The sequence below is a fragment of the Rhodnius prolixus genome, unplaced genomic scaffold, assembly GCF_049639745.1.
Source record: "Rhodnius prolixus isolate KJV_2025 unplaced genomic scaffold, Rpr scaffold_2, whole genome shotgun sequence".
Taxonomy (NCBI): Eukaryota; Metazoa; Arthropoda; class Insecta; order Hemiptera; family Reduviidae; genus Rhodnius; species Rhodnius prolixus.
In genome coordinates this window covers 16,897,448-16,922,369 of record NW_027411592.1, presented here as the reverse complement: position 1 = coordinate 16,922,369, position 24,922 = coordinate 16,897,448, and the positions used below count along the sequence as shown (strand labels likewise).

General features: G+C 31.0%; 1 protein-coding gene and 1 long non-coding RNA gene across 6 annotated transcripts in view; one reads left to right on the top strand and one right to left on the bottom strand.

Annotated features, from left to right (window-relative positions):
• Positions 1 to 24,922, top strand: part of AdamTS-A (ADAM metallopeptidase with thrombospondin type 1 motif A) — a 310,609-nt gene that overhangs the window by 70,915 nt on the left and 214,772 nt on the right. The gene's annotated exons all lie outside the window — the stretch shown is intronic.
• The window catches only part of LOC141449146 (uncharacterized), a 37,230-nt gene continuing 25,493 nt past the window's right edge, over positions 13,186 to 24,922 (bottom strand). For all 3 annotated transcript variants that reach the window (XR_012455358.1, XR_012455359.1, XR_012455360.1), the window contains one exon: positions 13,186 to 14,147. This is a non-coding gene — a long non-coding RNA (uncharacterized lncRNA). The remainder of the gene's footprint in view (positions 14,148 to 24,922) is intronic.

Sequence of the window (24,922 nt, the reverse complement as noted above, 5' to 3'; positions counted from 1 at the left end):
GTGCAGCAAACTGCAGTTTCTTGCGTTTACTTGTTGGGCCAACCAGATTATACTGGTGGGAATCAGACTCGGAGATGCAAGCACCAGAGTGAACGATCGATCTATAAAACTGTACTCAAAATTTGTAAAAAAAAACTAGTATAGCTTTAACCGTAAAATGGAAAAGGGAACAAAGAATCGAGATGAAAACAACTAATACATCACAACTATGAGTTCACTTAATGCACTTTAGGGGAACCACATCTTCAGAGAAGTTTGCGACCCTGGAGCATCCCTAACTGGCAACACAAATAATTCTTACCCTGACAAAGTGTCAGTGTACTTAGGGCCTACCCAAGTTGTTGGCTCTTTATATGCAACTACTTGGATTAATCTTAACCATCGGCAAATTCGAAGTTCATCTCAGAATTCTTTCATTTAATTTACTTTTGTAGACGACAACATTTTAGATATTGACCCTTCGAGATAACCCAATATACCTATTAGGCAGAAGTGTCACCCTTTATCTTAGACAATGTAATAGTAACTATAGTAACCAGACCACCCTTCTTACGATTGGCTTTCCAGAAAGTCATAACTTTAATTGAAAATACGGAAGAAAGTAGATAGTTATAAATCCTGAAATCAAATCTTTTAAAAAATTTATAAAAATGTAAAATAGAAATCAATATTATTATCATGTTACAAAGTAGAAATTTTTTTCAATGCTATCATAGTTGACATTACGTTTTGGAATATTACTAGCCATGATATTATGGTAGAAGAAAAAAACGTTAGAGATGGAGAAAACTCTCACTTTTAAGCATCTAAGAAACTTAATTTAGATTTATTTTAGAACCACAAATAACCATCAGAAGAAGGAGAGATAAAGTACACAAGGTGAATCTAAAGTAATGGAAAAAGCTAGCAACCATTTTTAATAAGAGAAAGCAAAAAAAATGTCAATATATTCGAAACAGTATAATTACCATTTCTGAACTGTCAAGTCGATTTTATTTAATATAAATGATTAATTTTATTTAATTTTGTTTAAACTTATGACCTTTGTAGCGAGGATTATGGACTTAAATTTAGAGCCGCTACATTCCAGAGAATCGGATTGAAAAAAAAAAATTCTAAGACCTTTTGAACTCTTTAAGAGTTCTACCCATTAGACATGCTGAAATTAGATAAGGCGCTGAGGTTATTTACTGGGAGGGATGTGTGATTCAAATATTTATTGAAGAACATAAATGCATAAAGTTATTTATGGTGTTAATAATCAATTTAAATCCTAAACAATAGAATGTTATTTGAAATGTCTTTGAAGTTGATCTAAGTGCGCACAATGAAGCTTGTACAATTCTAGCTTGAAATCAGTGTGACTTACGATATGACTTCAAATAGTCTTGTACATTGCTGCTCGAGCTAGCAGACTGATTTAAAAGACTTGATGAAATTTAGCAATTTACACTATTTCTAAGGTTATTATAATTCATTTCTGCATGTAGACCTTTCTTTTCATCCATTGAATTCACATCATGTCAACTGTTTAAAGTACCAGTTACTTAACGTAAGACCATATTTTTAAAATCTCCTCGAAACATTGGCCCCTTGTACGGAACTCTCTATCTAGAGTCCTTCTATCCGAAGGTCTTCCATCACATTACTGTTTTTTTCATTTCTGTTTTAGTCACGCTCAATTTTAACTTTTTCTTAATATCGAAACAAGTTTCACAAGGAATCTTATGGTTTCTAGTTCTTTGCAATGTTCTCAACAAATTTGGCTGGTGCTGTAAGAGAATTTCTAATAAATGACCAAAACGTAGAAAGCTTGGCATTGAGTTTCTATCACCATGAATTGTTGAATTACGTCTTCAGCAGAATTCTGCCTGAATCGGATTACTGAATGAATAGTTTATTCCATTTCAAATAGATAGTAACTCAAACATAATGGGCCTTAAATTAGAAAGAAAAAGAAAGAAAAAGGAAAATTGTTTTAAACAATCAAGACCAGGACTGGAAAACCTCCAACACATAAAGCTAGTCTTATCGCAGCATCTCCAGGGCCTGTATACTTTATAATCCTATTTATTTGCGCAGTAAGCATTCTTTGTTCGTAAAAATTAATGTATTTTTAGACTGAGGGATGAAATGACAAAATTATTAGACCATATCTCGTCTGTGAACGTAATGAGGGCGACGCTTATTTATTTTTACAAAAAAACCTTGACAACATTTGGCGCATTTAACCCTAAAGAAAGAACAAATTGTGTGTAATATGCGTATTTGCAGACAGATAGCAGTCCGTTTTGAAGGATCTAATATTCTTGTACAAAAATAGTCTTTTAAAATATTGTTCTCAAGGTTAAAAAAAAAAAATTAAAAATATATATTAATAATCAATTTCAAACAACGTATTTATAATTTTGATCAATTCGAGCTAGGAAGGGTCATTACAGAGGTTGTGCGCGCTGGATTCCCACGGGAGATCCCGGGTTCTAACCCAGTTGCCTGCCAAGCACTTCCTTAAACTCACTGTTCGGTGATGAATGCGTAGTCAATAAAGAACAAATCCAATCCTGAGGCTAGCTATGCAATGAACTCAGTTACTGACGCGCTTTAGAAACAAAAGAAAAGAACAATCGTACAAAAACACGAAGTCACCCTTGACTTTTAAACAATATACCAAGTTCTAGGATGGAGAAGATAGTTTTATTTTATTGTTAATTTAATGTCTATTTGCCAAGTGAGCTTCGTATCCAACCAAAGAATGAGATGTCGTGTACGAAATGACCAGCAAACGTACATAACTATCAAGTCTAACAAGATATTGAGAAAGAATCGGTTCAGAACCAATAAAAACATTTCCTTAGCGTTCCTCGTCACTATCGGTTCGTCTATCGAGGTGGCTAGTTTTATTACAAAAGCTTAACACTATTTTACCGCAGTATCCAAATCAAGTTCATTAAAAAAAGTCAAAAAAATCATTAAACAACTGATTCGTTACAATCGGAATTGGGATGAAACATTTAGCTACTTGTGAAAAAATTTACAAAGAGTAACAAAAAACCAAATCATAAATAACAGATAATTTCTGAACGCGACAGATAACACTTTGTGCAATTGGAAAATCTTTAAACATACGTATTTAAAAATAGATGCTTATTTGGAGGAATCTTTAGCCCAGAATCAAATATGTTTCTCTGCAATGGTCTGGTTCAAAGTATATTGATATGCAAACCCTACAAGTAATTATGCCGATAAGTACAGTGAGGCTCCCCAATGTAGCTGCGTATCAAAGTCTTAAATAAAGACTGATACTACTAAGAGTTTCGTGTCTTTCGGACTTTTAAATAGTTTGTTTGAGGACTGGAAAGTCCATCTTCTCATTGCTAACATTGTGATGTGCACTTAATATCACTAAGTGATTTGTGAGGAGTGACAAACCGTTCATTTCCATAGAAGTGTCTAAATTTGCAAGACGCAATAATTTCCTCTTTTACGTAAGAGGAAAAAAAACAAAAATGTTTTAGTTTTCATTATTCAGAATTGCAAATTTCACACAAAGTAAATGATATAACCGCATTATCCGTTAAAAAAATCTGAATAACCACAGCAGACTAAGTAAGGGTAGGAAGTAAAATTAAAGCATACTAAATGTGACCACAAGTATTATATAAATAATAAACAATTGAAAATCATCTAAGAAACAATGACTTTTTTCCCCTCAAATAATTTCCTTTGTATAAAATATGAAGATAAATCTGTCAGGGGCCCAATTCGTGACTGATTTCTGTTGCACTTTGAACCCCAGCAGTTTACATTTTTTGGGTCACGTATCTAGGCCATAGTCATTAATTTGGCCAGATCTGACAATGCCATTAGTTATTTATTAAACAGTTATTATAATTGTAGTTATGCTAAACAAAGATTTTGATGATGGAGTCAACAACATTAACGATCATGACAATTTCTGATGTTAATGATTCATAAAAACAATCACTACGGATATAAAATCACAAAACAGTTAATTTTACCAAATATTCATTATTTAAGTCATGAAATTATATCGCTGAAGTGTAACCATAGCTAAAAATACGAAATATATACGAGTATTTTAGTAAAGTTGATGAAATAAAATTATTCACTTGGTTAATGAGGTAATCAATTCTTGATTGTGGTTAAAAACTCTATCAATTAGTTCAAAATATAAGAAAGAAGTTCATTGTAAAGTTAGAAATTACAGCTCGAGACAGTCATTGAATCAATACCAAACTTATTCCTCAAACTGTAAATGCAGCTTGAAAATGCACCACATTCAGGATTTTATTTGAAGGATTCGAAATTTATAATGAAACGTCATAGGTAACCATCTTCACACCCTGACACCAAATATGGACGTAAAGGTCGCCTGAAAATTAAATAATATCTAGCAATAGTCTCAGTAAGATTATTGTTGGATATTGGTTTAGTAGTTATGAAGCGTGGTTTTGTAAGTTGGAGCTCCCCAGTTCAAATCATGCGTATAGTTATTTTTTTATTTGTTAGAAAAAAATATTAATAGTAATGTGCTTCGGTCTTCGACCACAACAACACATAATTGGTAGTTGTAAGTTAAGCCCTGTCTGAAAAAACTTATCCAATTGAAATTCATAGCCAATCAATGCAAGAATTTTCTTTAAAAAAAATCACTCCCTTTGTGTACAAAATAATAAATGGGCGGTAGCATCTTTGTTACCCAGTTTAAAAAAAAAGCCATCTCACTGATCGCGTTCATACTGCTGAAATGTTTCTGACAATTAACATTCCAGAGGAGCTAATTGATATCGACCTGAAGTCTTTTCAATATTTGTTATTATCCTGTAGTAAGGCTGTTTTAGTTTTTTTGTAATTCATAACAATAAATGAATTTATAACAATGTTGGTCATTACTTGATAATGGTTGGTTTTCAAGTAAATAAAGTCTTCGATACTTTTTTCTTATAAAAAAAAAGTTACCCGAGTTCTTTTGAACTCTGCCTTTCTTCGACGATTAGTCTCGCTACAGGAAGCGCGGTGTGAATAATTTGTTAAAAATCAATAAGTTACGGGCTGAGATACAAAAGAAACTACTTTGTTTTTAGTAACAATATCCTATAACTTTAAAAGTGATTTGAGAACCTATCGAAAAGCATTAAAATTAAGGGTCTAATCAAGAAGACACGCGAAGCAATGTAATGAACTTTAAAAAACTAAGTAAGCAACTTACGAGTTGGTAAAATTAAATTCTGAAGCGTATAAATGAACTGTACGATGTACATATTGTATTGTGTGACTTGGTTTGATAAATAATGTTAAAGTAAATTAAACGAAGGTAATTTTCTTATTCATTAAAATCTAATTGTAATTGCTTTTACCCTAGTAAATCTTCAGATATATATTAGATAAAAATGTTCAAAATATATTCTTCCTTATTTCTAATAAATTTGCCAATTATACACTTAATCAACTTCTAACTTTTACAAGTCAACAAGGATAAAGTTACGTTCCACAGCAGTGTGTACAGACTTCCATAAAATTCTTAGGATGTCTTGCTGTTAGATAGCTCACCATCCGAAATTTGTTTTGAAGTACAGCACAAATCAAGTTAATCCAGTACCAGTTAGTAGCCTCTTGAATATGTTCAAAGTTTTAAATGGTCCAGAAAATGCTTTTTGGTTTAGTGCTAGAATATTGGAATTAATAAAGGGCTAGCTAACACAATGTTGCACCTGTTCTCCACCACTACATCGATTAGATAGAAAGTCTTCGAAGAATCTTTATGACCTATTTGCTCCACCTATCTTGCTATTCAAAGCCAATATGTGTGAGGCATTGCAGCTCAAGTAGCCGCAGTTTCAAAGAAGAGAAACTATGCAAGACTTTAAATTTTGTAGTAATCAAAGATCTGCACTATAATCAATGGCTACTTCAGTAAAAAAATAAAATAAACTGGCTATATATATATCATCAATGAAACGTGAGAGATACTAATTTAGAGTAACGCTGCAACTTAAAATACTGTATCAGTGATTTAATCAACATACAAATTATGTGTTCGGTTATTATTATTAATATTAGAGGCAATTAAAAGTGGTCTCTTTTAAATCATCGTCTAATTCCATGCCCATAAAAAAAACAGTACTTCGCGCAGCGAATCAAAACACAGAGGATTTCATGATCAAGGGAATTTTCCAGCTGACTATTCAGTAAAGACAATGAGAGAACAACTCCCGATCTCTGGCAGTACATGTACAAGATGTGCTTTATGATAAAATTGTGATTGAAATTAAAAAAAATATATTATTTTTTAAAAAGGAGATGAACTTTATTTCAATAAAAATATTTTAATGAAATTCTATCAATGAAAAGAAAAAAGGGGCTTTTTACATTCCAGAACCATATTCTCACGAGTCTCGACTTCTCACGATGTACGAAGTATTTTATAGAATTAATAAAATGATGCAACCGCTAAACGAGACACTAAATCGCATTAAAGTGCAGTCAAAATTAATAGCGACAGCGATAACAAAGTAGATCATTTAATACACTCTTTTTTAGCCTATAATATTAGGATTATTCTAAAGAATGCACAGTTCTTAGCGGATAAAAGGCGAGAATAATTTGAATAGCGGTGATTATCTTTAAGGTTTAGATGATAAAAGATAAAAACCAGCATCTTTATAGATTAGGCGCCCATTAATTCTCTCTAAGTACCATATTCCCCATTCAGCTGGCGGCTATGATCTCCATATTCTTTTTCTATCTAGACATTCTTAAAATTATAGCTCAGGTGAAATGAATTAAGACTTGTTCACGTCTTCCTTATTCCACTTCCGTGGTTTCTGGCCTCTCTTTGATCAGATTGTCATATATGCCCTTCGTTTTAGGCATGAAGTAGAACTTGTGTATACACACTTCATGACATCTGTTCATTGCAATTTCTATAAACAGCTCAGTGAACAACATTAACTCGAATATCCTGTAGGTCACTGCTGGAAAGCATATCCTGCTCAACTAAGTCTCCTGGTATATTTTTTAAGCGCATTTTGTTACTAAAACATGGTCAAATAATTTCCCAATGCAACTTTATTTCGACACTAACATTTAGCAACATAAAAAATTGATTAATCGGTACCTTAAAAGAAATCTACCAGAACTAATTAATCAGATTCCAGCCTTCTTATGCACAACTTAGATTTGGACAGATCACACGATGATTTCTAATTGCAATTAATTTGTTTATTCTAAACAAAGTAAAACACTTTGGTCATTAAAAAAGAAAATAAAATTTAATGAAAAAATATCGTTTCAGTTGTAAAATAGGAAAGGTAACAGTATGTTAGATTCCATTTAAAAAATATATAATTACTACCCACACAATTATGTGTAGCACTATGAAAATGTTCATACTCAGTAATTATCAAAACCGCACTAAATATGAAGTCTCCCAGTTAATTTATTCACATCAGTATTCGCTTAGCTTATTAGAAACTATTTCTCTCTATTCGAATGAAATTTACTTAATATTAATCTGCAAGCTCCGGTTCTATTCTCAAAAGCTCATTTAAAAAGTACTCACTTCCCAAATTACAATTGAAAAAATGTAAGTAAAAAATAGTACTTCTGGTGGCAGAGGAATAGCAGAATCTTCATGCACTTTTTATGTTGGAATTACAAAATGCCATTTCAAAAATCTAGATGTTAGAAGTCTTATAAAGCCAGCAAAAATCGAGAACTGTTCTGGCACGGGGTGATACTGCCAATTACAGCTGGTGTGAGGCATGAGAGGGGGAACTAATAAGCTGGATAGTGAGTTAGGAATGATTTGGTACTCAAATACCGACGGACACTTTGGGACAAAGAGATGAAGTTAGTATTGAAAAGAACCTGAGGTCAGACAGCAATTATGAATTAAAGGATGTTAAATTTAGAAGTAAATTGTCATGTCCACACCTAAAGACTCCGTGCTCTTGCCTATCGCTCCCTTCAATACCGTATAGAATCTCTTGAGTCTTGGCTAAAGAAATGGAGAATTAAAATCAATGAAAGCAAATGTAATTACATTACATTCTCCCTAAGGCGAACTATCCTTCCACCCGTTTACCTAAGCCTCACTCCCCTTCCCACAACAGATGGTGTTAAGTACCTAGGACTCTTCACGGACAAACGCCTAACCTGGAATCCACATATTTGATTCAAACTTCTCTCTAGAGTTGTTGTAGAGACAAGCGATCGAAACCTTAATCAACAATGTAGTAGAGAAGAAATTTCGGTTCAGGTACACTTTTTTGTGCTAACGGCAGCCAGTACCTCTTCTATCCAAACAGGATAAATAGATGTAAGCAAATTAGAAATAATTAAGACAAATCTGATTCACAATTAAAACAAATTTCCACTGAGAAAGTTGGCATTTGGAAATTGCATTTAGAAAACCACAAAAATGTAAAAAAAAAGGATAAGATGTAATAGTGCAATGGGTAACATTGTGTCAGGAAAAAATGCAAGATGTCAAATTAAATAAAGAAAGAGAGCTGTTGCTCATAACACTTAAATTTGTACAGAGTATCTTTTATTAATCCCATAATTTTTCTTCCAATAAAATTGATTGTTGCGATTCCCCTTTAGAAACGAATCGAAATAAAAATTCCAAAACTAGGCTAACATCAAAACATAAACTGAAAAATGGTCATTAATAAAGTGAGACATAGAACATATTTAGATAAAATATTAAGATCGCCGAGGTAAAGATTAAATTCATGAAAGAAGAAAGTATTTTACACAGATAGAGTTGTGTGTATAAAGTAGATAGTTAGATTGTTCGTACGTACGACCATTGAATCAGTTTTGGGAGTTAGACGACCTTGGTTAGGAACCTTGCCAAGTAACATGTGGTTTCATATGGCTGATTATATTAATAAACTGTGTTGTTAAAACTGGATATAAGGCTATTGTCTGCTGTTGCAAGATGAAAGTCGTGCCTAGGTTGGGCAATATTAATCCTCAACATTGTTATAAATAATTTATATATACAACAAATATTAAAGAATATTCTGGTTCTTGCCCGAAAACCGAAAAACCTCTTTCTAAAATTCTGTTGATGTTTTGCCTTTCGTTTCTTAAATTTAAATAAATTAATTTTCATACATAAACTTGGTGCTACTAATCAATTTTTGAACAATTAAAATAAAACAAACAAAAATAAAAATCTATTGAAATTCAGTCAATTAAACATTTTTCTTAAGTCTTACACTGAAGATGAGAAACAATTTTTTTAAGTTACATAAAAATTATTTTAACATTTTTAGTTTTGAGGTAATATAAAATTTGAAAAGCATTGCAAAAATTAGACGTTAAAATTTATTTTTAGCCTCCAAACTGAAACAGAACAGATTGCCTGTTTAGCTGACCATAAGCTTTAAGATCTGTTTGAACGAAACTACTAAAGTTTACCTAGTTAAACCTAGAAAACTTTAAAAATCTTGTTGTTTCTAGACAAATTAATTGCTGGCCTGAATTAACTTTCCGCTTCTTTTTCTAAGGAGATATCAGTAATAATTAAAAATAATATATTTTTAACCATTGCATTCATTGGAAGCAAGTAAACAACGGGGCGAGAGTATGATATGTGAGTATAACGGCCAAAAATCACCATAAATTGTAATAAAGATCTTCCCATCGTGGGATGTCAATTCCCAGTTTTATTGAAAACAAGAATAAATCGAAATTCTCTTTTAAAACCAATACTAGCAACAAATATAAGGGAAGATTACTTAAACTATCCCTTCCTGCAATCAGATGAGCATCAAGTCTAACATTTGAACCGAAGGAAAATGAATCATAATGAATTTAATTCGGCAACAAAGTTAATACTTTTTTGTAATGTTCTACTAAATTCTTTTTTTAAAATCATAAAATTGGAGTGTGTGGAGGAGAGCTGGGTAACTTCTCCACTCTGAAAGTTGTATGTTGTTTATTGTTATCATTGTTGCTTATAACGCAATAAAATGCGTTGATTGTAAGTAAATAAACGATAAAAAAAATAATAAAATATTGAATTTATATTTTAAATATTACTTTCATGAACCTTTTAACGAATTTACTGGTCGGCCTGGCTAGGTTGGGTCCAGAAGAAATAACTACCACCCAGAATGTTTAGATCAGTGAGCTTAATTAATGTTGTAAATATATATTCTTAATTTATTTTAAGAGAATTTGAGAAGGAACAAATCGGCAAGTTTGGCATTATATCAGCAGCAATATTGCCTAGTGTTCGTTATGACTAAAACACAGTCTGTGAATAACAAGTAGCGCGTTGGACTGAGGCCGACAGTGATCAAATAGCTCCATTTTTCAAGCAATAAACATAAACGTGGATTTCTAATTTGTTAAAAATTCACGAAGAAAATATGGTTCAATAAAATTAAAGTGAAAGATTAGCCAACTAAGGGAATCATTCACATAGAAAATAGGAACTGCCAATTGCAAAAAAAAGCTTTCTAATCTGGTGAACCATAACAGATTATCTAAAAAATAATATTTACTAACAAGAGTAATTTATCATTCTATTGTTCTTTCGTAACGCTGGCTAGTATTGTTAATTTCCTTTAGCTCAAAATATTTACATCGATCTTCTAGGAAATTAAAGAAGCTAAAAATAGTTAACTTGGATTACAAGAACACTTAAATAGTTGCACTTTGAGATTGTGGAATTCACAATATTTCCTTTGTTTTTATCAAGCAATTTTTCTTTAACCGGAAACGATTGCTTTGTGCTTTATTTCAAATGAAATAAATAATTTAAATTGACTAAATTTTAAATTGACAGTACAGTCACAAATCTGTAATAAATGCCAATTGTCTACGGCCTTAACAGTTACATACACTTCAATTCTAGCAAATACCAAGCGAATAATTATTTTATTCTTATAAAAACCCCATAAAACATGTTGTACTGTATTATGTAAAAAACAATGTCCATGACAGCAGCAGTTAAAATATAATAGATCCAAAAATATTATGGGGAAAAGGATACATATCCCTGTAAGAAGAAATCATGTATGCATACAGTTGAGTAGAGTAACAGTTAAGAAAAAGGCAGTTTAGTTATTCCTTAAATCTCTTTACCATTTCACTAACCTTGAGCTAAATAAAAACCCAGTTCACCTACTCGCATCTGCAGATCTAATTCTGGACCCAGGTGCACGGCAGTAAACGCCGCTTACGCTACTAGACTTTCATTCGATTACTCATCCACTTTCTCTCATTTTTTTGACGCAACATCTGTAACAGCCAGACAATTTGGAATATAAATAATTTGGTATCCTTTTTACACTTTAATTTTTAAGTTATTCAAACTTTTACGTATCATTATATTTGAAAAAATGTCCAAATATCAGGAAGCAGCTAGGTAGGTTCAGGGCTTTTAGGAGAGACGTGATCAGAGATAAGCAAGAAAAGAAGGAAGATTTAATTGTCTTCCGAAGCATTCCCATTCCTCGCAGCATTCTGACATAAAACTATAACTCAATCAAGAATCTGTATTGCAAGAGTACTTGTCTATCGATGCTAGATTTGATTTTAGTAGGCATATCACAGGTGTGAAGCTGCCAATACATCAATAAAATAACTTCAATGTTTATTAAATATATAATAAGAATAGAAATTCATTCACGTTTCCATATCATGATGAATTATTTGATTAACGGGTACAAGACTGTTAATGGAGATCCGAAATATACAAAACAATGAAAAAACAAGTGGTAAGGATGGAATGTGGTTTTTCTTTATCAATGTACATCACAGAACTTTTTGTATTTGATGGGTTGAATTCACTTCAAGAAAATTTGAAACAAAGCTTTCACTTTGCAAAATTATTGGCGACAATCCAGAAGTGTTGGTTAGGCCCAGTTCAAAGAATCAAGGAAGGAAGACTGGCTGGAATGTATGAGACCAAAGTAGACGGTACCAGAACTGTGGGCGCCTACAAGAATTTAGGATCAGTAGAGTTTTCCGGAGGGAGGATTGGAAAAGAAAGAGAAAATTGCATGATTCACGAGAAGGTGCTGCAGGAGCTCTTTTAATGCACATGCACTTTTAAAAATAAAATTAACTGTAGAATATAATGTTCACCAATCTTCTCTTGAAGTATTCTTTGTGTAATTATTCTCATGGAAAAAAATTAGCTTCTTCTGTGACATCAATCCAAAAATATTCCTTTTCCAAATGAACTGACTTAATGATTGAGTCTAGACTCAAAAATATTTCTTTAGTCCGGTTGCCTCCAGGTAGTGGATGCGCATAGTTTAAGCTGCAAGACGTTACTGAGAATCAATCTAAGAGGAAGCAAGACTGGTGCCCGAGATTTTGGCAAGGAGTCTAGTACACTTTCCTCTCTTGAATCTAAGTGTTCACCAACAAGAAATTTAATATATTAGCAATGAGCTTTTAATAACCAAAATAATTTATGTTTTATATGAAAATCTCGTAATACTGTTTATTGATTCACTTAAAAATAATGTTGTTCACTAAATGTTTTGCATTTTGGAGCTTAAAACACTTTCTGTTGAGAGGTAAACAAAAAAAATTTAATCACTTAATAAATAATAATATTGTAAGAGTGGGGATATGTAGAATATTTCAAACGCCCGATGCTCCACTAAACCTTCTAGGTTAAGGTTTTTGCTTTTGTTCTACCATCTATAGGTAAATGAAATATCTGTCGTCCCCTTACACAGGTGACTAATATATGCAACTCATTTTACACTTACAGACGTTGTTCTAACCCTTACAGACCTATAAAAGATCTTTCAGTTGAAATCAATTCAGCATTATGGCAGGTAGCTTACAAAATATATGCTATATATACCTTTGTTTCGCTACTCAAATTACACCAGAATTAGATCATAAAATTGTTTTTATCCTTAATGGATAGAAAATACAATTGAGTTGAAAAAGGGTTGTAAATCGATTTTTTTTCTTATTTAAAATACCTTATTCCAGTTTGAGAGAATTCTTCATTAAATTAATGAAAAAAGTTAATTAAGAAGTCCGCCTTCGATAAATGTTGCATGATCATTGATTGAATGGTCAATTATCACTCAAGCAATGGTATAGCTTATCAAAAGCCAGCTACTCAACTAGCTCTAACCACTCAGTCATTAAATATTTTTCTTATTTCCATTTTACTTGGATTAAAGACCTTGCAGAGTATACAATTTGCGACTTGTCTAGTTTAACTCTCCACCAAATTACAATTTTTATTTTTTAATTACATTTCAAAAGGTATACCTAAGTTTAAGAATATGCCCGTTTAAAACGGCTTCAAATATCTTCAAGTAAAATAAAAGTTTTATTAATAAAATGAATGTGTATATTAGGTCACAAAATTTTTCTTATAATGAGCTCTAGGTCTCCTCATTTGGGTCAGCACCAACTGGAGGTCAGAGAAGAATACTGAATAGAATTGCCTCAATCGGGAAGCTCGTCTTCCAACTAGTCTTGCATGATTGCCTCCAATACATATTCTACCTCCATGTCGTAAAGGAGGGGGACAGGACAGGTATCCTGCTTAAGACTCTGCTAGTCCTACAATCTGCTTAACTTGGTTAAAAATATAATTGTTTAACTGCCCAGATTAATATGGTTCTCGACCATTTGCTGAGTGACTAGGATAAGAAATCCTTTTACATCCTTAATCTCTCAATGCTAAGCACATCCTTAATACTAAGTGCAACTCCTCTACTTTCTCTACAAATGTCGACGAAGGGCTGATTCTTTTCTGAATCCCAGGGATTAACTAGATGAAATAAAATTCGATGTTATAAAAAATGAAAAGTGTGTATTTTCAATTTAAAATAAAACCACCCTCATTCTCTTAATCACACACAAAAAACAAAAAATCAGCCAATCACAAATTCGAACACATGTTAAATTATTAATTGATTATTTAAACATAATGGAATTACATTTTTTTTTTAAATATAATTTTGATTAAAAAAAAAATCCACATTGATTACCCGTTGGGTGCCCAGGTTGTTCTCCTTGAGCTCATCTACTTAATGGGCTCTGCTGATATAGTCTCCTTCTTTCAATTTTTTTACGCATAATTACACAGACGTCACTTTCAGCTGTAATCTTATTCTTTCCTGAAATAAAACAGTTAATTATTTATCTACTTTTTCAACTCAAATTAAAGTAAACAAACAAACAAAATCAACATTAAAAATTAATTAGATGAAAAATAAAGGACATTTAAGTTAGTTTAGAGACGACTAATTTTATGCAAAGCAATAACTTTCACTAAGTTTTAATTCGAATTTAAAATAGAACAGAATTCATAAAATTGTTTAAGTTAGGATTGCAATTGCTCCCACGATTTGAAACGATTTGTGCCAGTTCCAGTTGACAAGTGCCTAAAACCTCGAAATTGCATTCAATTAGACTCTTAAAAAAAAATCCAAAGATAGAGTCGTGAATCCAAAAACTCAAGGCACAATAATTAACAGGACGCTTCGATAATTGACAGAAAAGATGCACCGAAGATGTGAATAGAGAATTACCATTTTAAATTACAACAATTATAGTAATACGATTTAATGACTTTAATATGGTAAATTAAAATCCACACTATAGGAACGCCTTATAAATAATAAAAATTATCTCATTATCTATGAAAGACTGAATTAAATAATTATAAAATGCACCACTTGATGACTCTATTGTTTTATGTACAATAGATGTAGGTACACAATCCGTAAGAATTTTTGGAGGCAATTCTTCTGCATACAAAAATAAAGAATTTGGTGACAACTGATCAGGATTTTCTTAAAACTACTTGAGCCCAAACAAATAAAAATCTAAGCAAATATTCTGCCAGCTGATGAACAGAAATTGCTAATAAAATAATTTCCTTTTTGTTTTATACTCCTTAAATAAAATATATATATATAAAATGTATATTTTTCCGTCGAACAGAAAAATTGGTAAACTCCATCCACCATTGCCTTTTATAGATAAATAGAATTTATCTGGTGTCAAGTAATAACTGGTCAAACTGAATGATTAATGATAAAGAGTTTGTTATAATTAAAATGAGATGAAGTTACTTGACAAGTTGTTAATTTGAGAACATTCATCTCGGTTACGTGTGTTAGGCGTGAATAGATGACAACGTTCTTGCTCTTAAAGTACCAGCCACATTTATAGGCACAATCGTAATACATTAATGTTATTTTTAAGCCAAAGTTCTCTAGATTAATGAGTGCTTTGAAAGTCGTCCTTTTTAGCTAAGTTTTTCACCTTACTCAAAATTTAAATTTAAATATTTTAATTTTAAAATATGAACCAATCAGTTTAAAAAATTATTCTCGTTTTAAAGCTAACATTTATTTGTTCCAGATAATTCAGGTGTGGCTTCAGGATGAACAATCTGAATTTATATTATTGGTTGTTGGGCAAATAATTACAAAGTAGTTTTCATATTATAATTGACTTCAATTAGGAATTTTATTATTATAATTTTTACAAATCCATAAAAAAAATAAATAACTTGGGAATTTTTTTACACAACGACAACTTGTTCTATAACTTTCTACTTTAATAACCTACGACAATTTGAAGCTTTAAATATAGCTTGATTTATATGTTAGTTCTGTTTAATAAAATTAGTATGGCTAAAAAGAAAACATTTGCTACTAATAATGAAAATGTACTTTCCATAAATGTATTAGTTACCTAATCTCTACTTTTTTTAGGGCTATGTATTTTTCTTTATTCAGAGACTACTTGAAAATCGACCAAAACAGAATCTTTCAAATAAGAAAAGAGTGTATACAGCCCTACTTGGTTTCTAACTGGACTGAACTGTAACGAACAGCAAAACGATCAAACTGTAAAGCTGATCCAAACAATCCAGTCAAAAATCTTTCGAAAAAATTACTGGATACACTCTTTTGTGTGAGAGCTACTCAACCCCAAGGTATATTCCCGTTGTATCTGCCTCGTACGCCTCGCGATCACCTACCTGGTCAAACAATATAAGATCCTTCAAATTTAATTCATTCGTAACTTTGAATTAACTAGTCTTATGATAGCAATTATAGATGGCCTTTATTCAAGGTATTCATATGATTAAGACTTAAATATATTTTTTTAAATCTGTTCTTAACTTATCTCTTAGTCATACTTATATTTTTTTTCCTCTTCTAATTTTATCTGTTCAGAAAAATCTTTACAGATTCGCTGTTGCATCGTTATAATTAGTTTATAAATAAGCATACTAATAATAATACCATTACTAAAAAACGTGAGGGCAACTTCATCTAATTACAATCGAAATTAATTTGTAATCAGAAATTTTACCTTTGTGGTGAATTTTAACGTTGAAGGACACGGTTCCAAATTTGTGAAAAATAAAATATTTTTCTAATATTATTTATATTTGATGCCTCAATACAGTTTAAATAATTTTTTAACTCGTACATATTTGCTTTTAAACTGTATTTGGCAGAAGCCTGACGCTTAAAAGAAATCCAGTGAGACCTTAATTAGAATTTTTTTTGTAATTAATTATAAAGAATATAAGGCACACGTTATTCAATTGTCAGACCCGATTCTTTTACACCATGAAACGGAGGAATTCGTTGTGTCTTTATTGTAGTAAATTCCTCTCTCATTCCATAACTTTGATAAAATAAAAAATCACACGTTTAATTAAATATAATGTAAATGACTACATTAAGACTTTAATAGTTCATTATTAAAAGATAGATGAATTTCTAGAATGCTCAAGGCACTTTTTATGAAATATGGGAATTAAAGAATTTTACCAAACAAATAACAAATAAAATTGGAAATAAAAAAACAAATACCTTAACAAATCAAAATGTTGACAATCTTCTCCTATCAGGCTTTTTGCAGACAACCTATTGTAAGGAGCCTCCATTGTGGCGCCAAGACTGCAGGTGATGCCAAGAATTCAACCTAAACTATATATAAAACTACACTGACATGACCCTAACCAACAATAACAGATAATTATCGCCGGAAAGGCCAAACGAGATGAAGAGAATGAAAAGATACAACAATCCTAGAAACATATTTCTTGAATTCGGCTTTTATTTTAAATAAACATTTTTTTTATTACATTCAACCTTTCTGTACCATATTTTGGTATGAAATCATTCAATCATAATGAAGATTTAAAATTATGGACTTTCCACTTATCAACAGTTTTCTAAATAAGCACTAACCGTCTCAAAAATTCATGTACCATTTACTCTTTTGACTACCTGTCACTGTTACTTCACTTTTTAATTTTTAAAATTAACATTTGAGGTCACAGATTGGCTCTATGATTAGTGCCGAAGCCTTCATAGTGTTCCCTCGTTACAGACAACACTGTCCATCACCAGACAGTGAACTGTAAGAAGCTCCTAGCAAGAGGAAATCTAAGGGCCAACAATGAGATTCCATTCCGGTGCCATCGCGAGGGTAACCTCTGAACCACTTTCCTGTCTATTATACTATTTTTCTATTGGCATTTGCAAAATATTTATCACACATTTTTATGAACCCTCATCAAAAGCCAGTTAACTCTTCGGCTGAAAAAGGTCATTTCAGGTTATATCAAAACCTTTCGAAGCATTGAAGGATTTTAAGCTTCAGGACTATAGTTTAAGTGCAATTTTAGGTAGCAAATTTCTAAATTTTTGTTTTTGATTAAAGAAGTTTGATGCTAGAATTAATTTATCAACGTGATAATTCCAACTGTTCAGTTAATTTCTGATTTTCGTACAAACTAACGGAGGGACATTACTGTACAAGTTCACGGACCGAAGACAGAAGGTTTACCAAGTCAGTTTCAACAATCATGTAAATTAGCCAAGAATTTGAAATCATTACAATCCGCAATTCGTGGGCGGTGTATTTAGTAATTTAAAATTTTAATTAAAACGCGATAAATTTGTGATAATTCTACGCCTAACTATTTTCTTTTTTTGCGTCCTTCAAGTCTTAAAGAAACGTCTTGGAAGAGCAAAGTCTAATAGAAAGCAGCAAGACTAGAACACGAGAGATTTCTTTGAGAATCAGTCAGTGCATTAACCACCTAGCTAATCCGTTCCTCAAATAAATATTACTTTATAATATAATTATTTCAAATTCGCCAAGTGCCATGAACCAATCTGATTGAACTAAAAACACAATTAAATGCCGATCTTTTTAAGAGTTCAGTTGATTAAGGTTTCTTGCTAGACCCGAATAATAACTAAATCAGTGCAAAAGCAGATAAATATTAATTAAACAATTATAGATCAAAGAACAGAATACATAGATGGAATAGAAGTAATATCAAATTAATGTCCAGTAACAATTAGGAATATTAAACAATTAATTCAGAACAAAACCTTCAAAGATTTAAAAATTAAGAATAGGAGGTAATGAATTCTAGATTTACAGTTTTAAAAAATGAGTTCTGTCCTTCTTACTTTTTCAAAATAAAATAGTAACGCTGTAAAACAAAAAATTATATATATTCCTGTGGGCTTTTAATTTAATGTTTGTTGTAATTGAAATTAATATAAAGCCAGAACGATAACATTTACATTAGGAGAAAGTGTGTCTTATTGTTTTCATTTAATTTCCTTTACATACAAAATAAAATAATCATTTGCTAGAGATTTAAAGTTTTTTTATTCGTCTTTGCAATTTAGAATTTACCTTTAGACTATCCATCTTTTGCATAAAATCTTATTCACAGTAAAAAATTAAAATGTCACATTTCCAACATGAACTGGTCTAACTAAAACCGGAAAAATTTCACAGAATCACGGAGTCCTAATAGTATTTTTGTTGAGAGAAAACTCTTCAGCTTTATCAATTTGATATACATTTCATCTTCTAGAGCTCTGTAAAGGTTATTTAAATAAAAAGTAAAAGAAAAAACGTTATTGAGTGCCGAAGGCATTCAATCATAACTTTTTTACGTAAAAAAAATTATGATTAATAAACAATCATTCAGTGCTTTTACCAGCAACGTTTGAGAACAAATACTCCAGTGCAGAATTAGAACGTTAAAGACAATATTAGAGTCGCGTGGCCCCTGAAATAGAACTTTTTTTTTATTTGGCTTATGTTGCAATTCTATTAAAATATGTATTATTTAATCTGCTAACATGAGAGTTTGTTCCGTTGAATGGAAACTAGAGCAAATGCAAAATATAGCAAATGGATAAACACTGGTTGGATGATTAAATAGTGCAACATTTTAAAATAACTATAAACAGTAATTTTTTATTTTCATATTTCTATGTTTAACCAAGCTAATGAGTTTCGTTTTTCCGTTCAGAATATTTTCTGCCCGCTGGTAATGACTGTGGTAAAGTCTTCAGCAAGTCGCGAGCCGACGTGAACATGGAAGCCAAATTTGGAATTAGGGATGAGAGTGTGGATGTAAAGCATAATAGTTTTTCTTTAATTTATTTTTTACTCTTTTATGTTAATAATGTGATTTGATTTTCAACCCTTTATATCTTCTACATTTATAGAACTGTGCACAAATTACTATAGTCTATAATTGAGAAAAACAAAGTGTACAAGAGAACAAAATTCCGTATCAATACGTGCTTCACAGTAAGAGATATAAAACGGCCATAATTTTACAGAATTTCATGACCCAAAAAATTTTCAACCCTTTATATCTTCTACCTTTATAGGTCTGTGCACAAAATAACTATAGTTTATAATTGAGAAAAACAAAGTGTACAAGAGAACAAAATTCCGTATCAATACGTGCTTCACAGTAAGAGATATAGAACGGCCATAATATTACAGAATTTCATGACCCAAAAAATTTTCAACCCTTTATATCTTCTACCTTTTTAGATCTGTGCACAAAATAACTATAGTTTATAATTGAGAAAAACAAAGTGTATAAAAGAACAAAATTCCATATCAATACGTGCTTCACAGTGGGAGATATAGAACGGCCACAATTTTACAGAATTTCATGACCCAAAAAATTTTCAACACTTTATATCTTCTACCTTTTTAGATCTGTGCACAAAATAACTATAGTTTATAATTTAGAAAAACAAAGTGTACAAGAGAACAAAATTCCGTATCAATACGTGCTTCACAGTAAGAGATATAGAACGGCCATAATATTACAGAATTTCATGACCCAAGAAATTTTCTACCCTTTATATCTTCTACCTTTTTAGATCTGTGCACAAAATAACTATAGTTTATAAATGAGAAAAACAAAGTGTATAAGAGAACAAAATTCCATATCAATACGTGCTTCACAGTGGGAGATATAGAACGGTCATAATTCTACAGAATTTCATGACCCAAAAAATTTTCAACCCTTTATATCTTCTACCTTTTTAGATCTGTGCACAAAATAACTATAGTTTATAATTGAGAAAAACAAAGTGTATAAGAGAACAAAATTCCATATCAATACGTGCTTCACAGTAAGAGATATAGAACGGCCATAATTTTACAGAATTTCATGACCCAAAACATTTTCAACCCCTTATATCTTCTACCTTTTTAGATCTGTGCACAAAATAACTATAGTTTATAATTGAGAAAAACAAAGTGTACAAGAGAACAAAATTCCGTATCAATACGTGCTTCACAGTATAGAACGGCCATAATTTTACAGAATTTCATGACCCAAAAAATTTTCAACCCTTTATATCTTCTACCTTTATAGGTCTGTGCACAAAATAACTATAGTTTATAATTGAGAAAAACAAAGTGTATAAGAGAACCAAATTCCATATCAATACGTGCTTCACAGTGGGAGATATAGAACGGCCATAATTTTACAGAATTTCATGACCCAAAAAATTTTCAACTTTTTATATCTTCTACCTTTTTAGTTCTGTGCACAAAATAACTATAGTTTATAATTGAGAAAAACAAAGTGTATAAGAGAACAAAATTCCATATCAATACGTGCTTCACAGTAAGAGATATAGAACGGCCATAATTTTACAGAATTTCATGACCCAAAACATTTTCAACCCTTTATATCTTCTACCTTTTTAGATCTGTGCACAAAATAACTATAGTTTATAATTTAGAAAAACAAAGTGTACAAGAGAACAAAATTCCGTATCAATACGTGCTTCACAGTAAGAGATATAGAACGGCCATAATTTTACAGAATTTCATGACCCAAAAAATTTTCAACCCTTTATATCTTCTACCTTTATAGGTCTGTGCACAAAATAACTATAGTTTATAATTTAGAAAAACAAAGTGTACAAGAGAACAAAATTCCGTATCAATACGTGCTTCACAGTAAGAGATATAGAACGGCCATAATTTTACAGAATTTCATGACCCAAGAAATTTTCTACCCTTTATATCTTCTACCTTTTTAGATCTGTGCACAAAATAACTATAGTTTATAATTGAGAAAAACAAAGTGTATAAGAGAACAAAATTCCATATCAATACGTGCTTCACAGTGGGAGATATAGAACGGCCATAATTTTACAGAATTTCATGACCCAAAAAATTTTCAACCCTTTATATCTTCTACCTTTTTAGATCTGTGCACAAAATAACTATAGTTTATAATTGAGAAAAACAAAGTGTATAAGAGAACAAAATTCCATATCAATACGTGCTTCACAGTAAGAGATATAGAACGGCCATAATTTTACAGAATTTCATGACCCAAAACATTTTCAACCCTTTATATCTTCTACCTTTTTAGATCTGTGCACAAAATAACTATAGTTTATAATTGAGAAAAACAAAGTGTACAAGAGAACAAAATTCCGTATCAATACGTGCTTCACAGTGGGAGATATAGAACGGTCATAATTTTACAGAATTTCATGACCCAAAAAATTTTCAACCCTTTATATCTTCTACCTTTATAGGTCTGTGCACAAAATAACTATAGTTTATAATTGAGAAAAACAAAGTGTATAAGTGAACAAAATTCCATATCAATACGTGCTTCACAGTGGGAGATATAGAACGGCCATAATTTTACAGAATTTCATGACCCAAAAAATTTTCAACTTTTTATATCTTCTACCTTTTTAGATCTGTGCACAAAATAACTATAGTTTATAATTGAGAAAAACAAAGTGTATAAGAGAACAAAATTCCATATCAATACGTGCTTCACAGTAAGAGATATAGAGCGGCCATAATTTTACAGAATTTCATGACCCAAAACATTTTCAACCCTTTATATCTTCTACCTTTTTAGATCTGTGCACAAAATAACTATAGTTTATAATTTAGAAAAACAAAGTGTACAAGAGAACAAAATTCCGTATCAATACGTGCTTCACAGTAAGAGATATAGAACGGCCATAATTTTACAGAATTTCATGACCCAAAAAATTTTCAACCCTTTATATCTTCTACCTTTATAGGTCTGTGCACAAATTAACTATAGTTTATAATTTAGAAAAACAAAGTGTACAAGAGAACAAAATTCCATATCAATACGTGCTTCACAGTAAGAGATATAGAACGGCCATAATTTTACAGAATTTCATGACCCAAAAAATTTTCAACCCTTTATATCTTCTACCTTTTTAGATCTGTGCACAAAATAACTATAGTTTATAATTGAGAAAAACGAAGTGTACAAGAGAACAAAATTCCGTATCAATACGTGCTTCACAGTAAGAGATATAGAACGGCCATAATTTTACAGAATTTCATGACCCAAAAAATTTTCAACTCTTTATATCTTCTACCTTTTTAGATCTGTGCACAAAATAATTATAGTTTTTAATTGAGAAAAACAAAGTGTACAAGAGAATAAAATTCCGTATCAATACGTGCTTCACAGTAAGAGATATAGAACGGCCATAATTTTACAGAATTTCATGACCCAAGAAATTTTCAACCCTTTATATCTTCTACCTTTTTAGATCTGTGCACAAAATAACTATAGTTTATAATTGAGAAAAACAAAGTGTACAAGAGAATAAAAATCCGTATCAATACGTGCTTCACAGTAAGAGATATAGAACGGCCATAATTTTACAGAATTTCATGACCCAAAAAATTTTCAACCCTTTATATCTTCTACGTTTTTAGATCTGTGCACAAAATTACTATAGTTTATAATTGAGAAAAACAAAGTGTATAAGAGAACAAAATTTCATATCAATACGTGCTTCACAGTGGGAGATGTAGAACGGCCATAATTTTACAGAATTTCATGACCCAAAAAATTTTCAACCCTTTATATCATCTACCTTTTTAGATCTGTGCACCAAATAACTATAGTTTATAATTGAGAAAATTCGCGGACCACCGGTTAAGAACCACTGCCCTAAGTACATCATAACGTCACTTATTCGCTGTAAATGAATTATACATTTACTTGATCTACTTGTCGATAGTTGGACGTATCTTTGCCCGAAAAATAGGCATTACTTTACGTTGTTCCTGATTAGATAACATTCGGGCTTTTTAGATTCCCAAATGTTTTGACTTTTAATAAATAACTCCTACTTTAAACTAGAATCTAAACAAGAGGCATGGCTTAAAAATCTCAAAAAGACATGTTGAAAGTGGCTGATAATTCTGCTTTCCATCAGCGCTAAATCAAATCTTAAATAGAACCTCCATGATCAGGAAAAATCTGTACAACTTAGAACTCTCTAGGATCTATTTTTTTTTTTTTAGAAAAATAATGTCAAAGATCAGTGGTCATTACATTGCTCTGTTTGGAATATGTCTAGAACTGTTTGTAAGTTCCAAAAAAATAAAGAAAGTAAAATTATAATTTACTCTGAGAAAATGGAATTCAAGAGTAGAACAGAGTGGCGAAAAAGCTATTTAAAAGATCTACTTTTACTCATAGAATGTTTGCGTTATCTGTAAACATTTTAAAGAAAAACCTAATTCATTTCCGACATATGGGATTACGTACAAATCAAAATATTCCATTCAACTATTTTGGATAGACTAGGGATACCTGAATGGAATCCAAGAACTATTTTTTTTTACTAGTGTAAAGAATCCAACCAGAACTTTTAAAGACGAAAGTCTCTTTTGGTCGGGAAACAAAAAAAAAGCCTAGAAGATGCTCTACCAGTTGCCAAATTTTTGGAGAAATTTCATTACATTAGAGACGATAATCTCCAATATCGAAATATCGAGTTTCAGCGCTTTGCAATATTTCGTCCTTAATTTAATCAATAAAAGAAAAGGAATGCCTATCTTTTCAGACGGACTTTACGTTTAACTCCCTAATTTAAATTTTAATTATTCTTTTCTGATATTCAGGTCTCACACTGTTCTAAATAGAGTTTTTTTTTCAAGATCATAAGTGTTCCAGTGTATTATTTTTAATTTCGAAAATAGAAACAACACAAAGTAGGCTATATTAAAAGAAATGGCAATAACTAAATAGAAGCAGTAATGTCTCTAAGGTTACTATCAATAAACAAATATCTAAAAAACACAACTGACTGCACACATTATTATTCTCTAAAATTAAAATAAATATTTTTAAATTCGATTTCTCGTGAAATTCTAAAAGTTAAGTCAATCACAGTGAAATGCAAGAAAAATGAATTCTAGAGCACATAAGTGATATTCTTTTAAAATCTGCTAAAAACATTCTTTTCCAAAAATAAGATTTAAAATTGATAATAAAAAAAAAGATATCTACTCAACTATTTAAAATAGTTATATTATTGAGTTGAATTTTAATAAATAATTGACAAAACTATTTATACAACTGACTAAAAGATTTATTTTCTTCCTATTTTGGCAGTTAAAATTACCTTTTAACTTTACACACCACTGATCTTAACAAATATTAATTGAAAAAATGGCGACAGTGTGTTTATTTTGAATCTCTAGTGAGTGGTTTACTTCACTCTATATATCTATATAAAAATAGAAGAACCAATTTTTA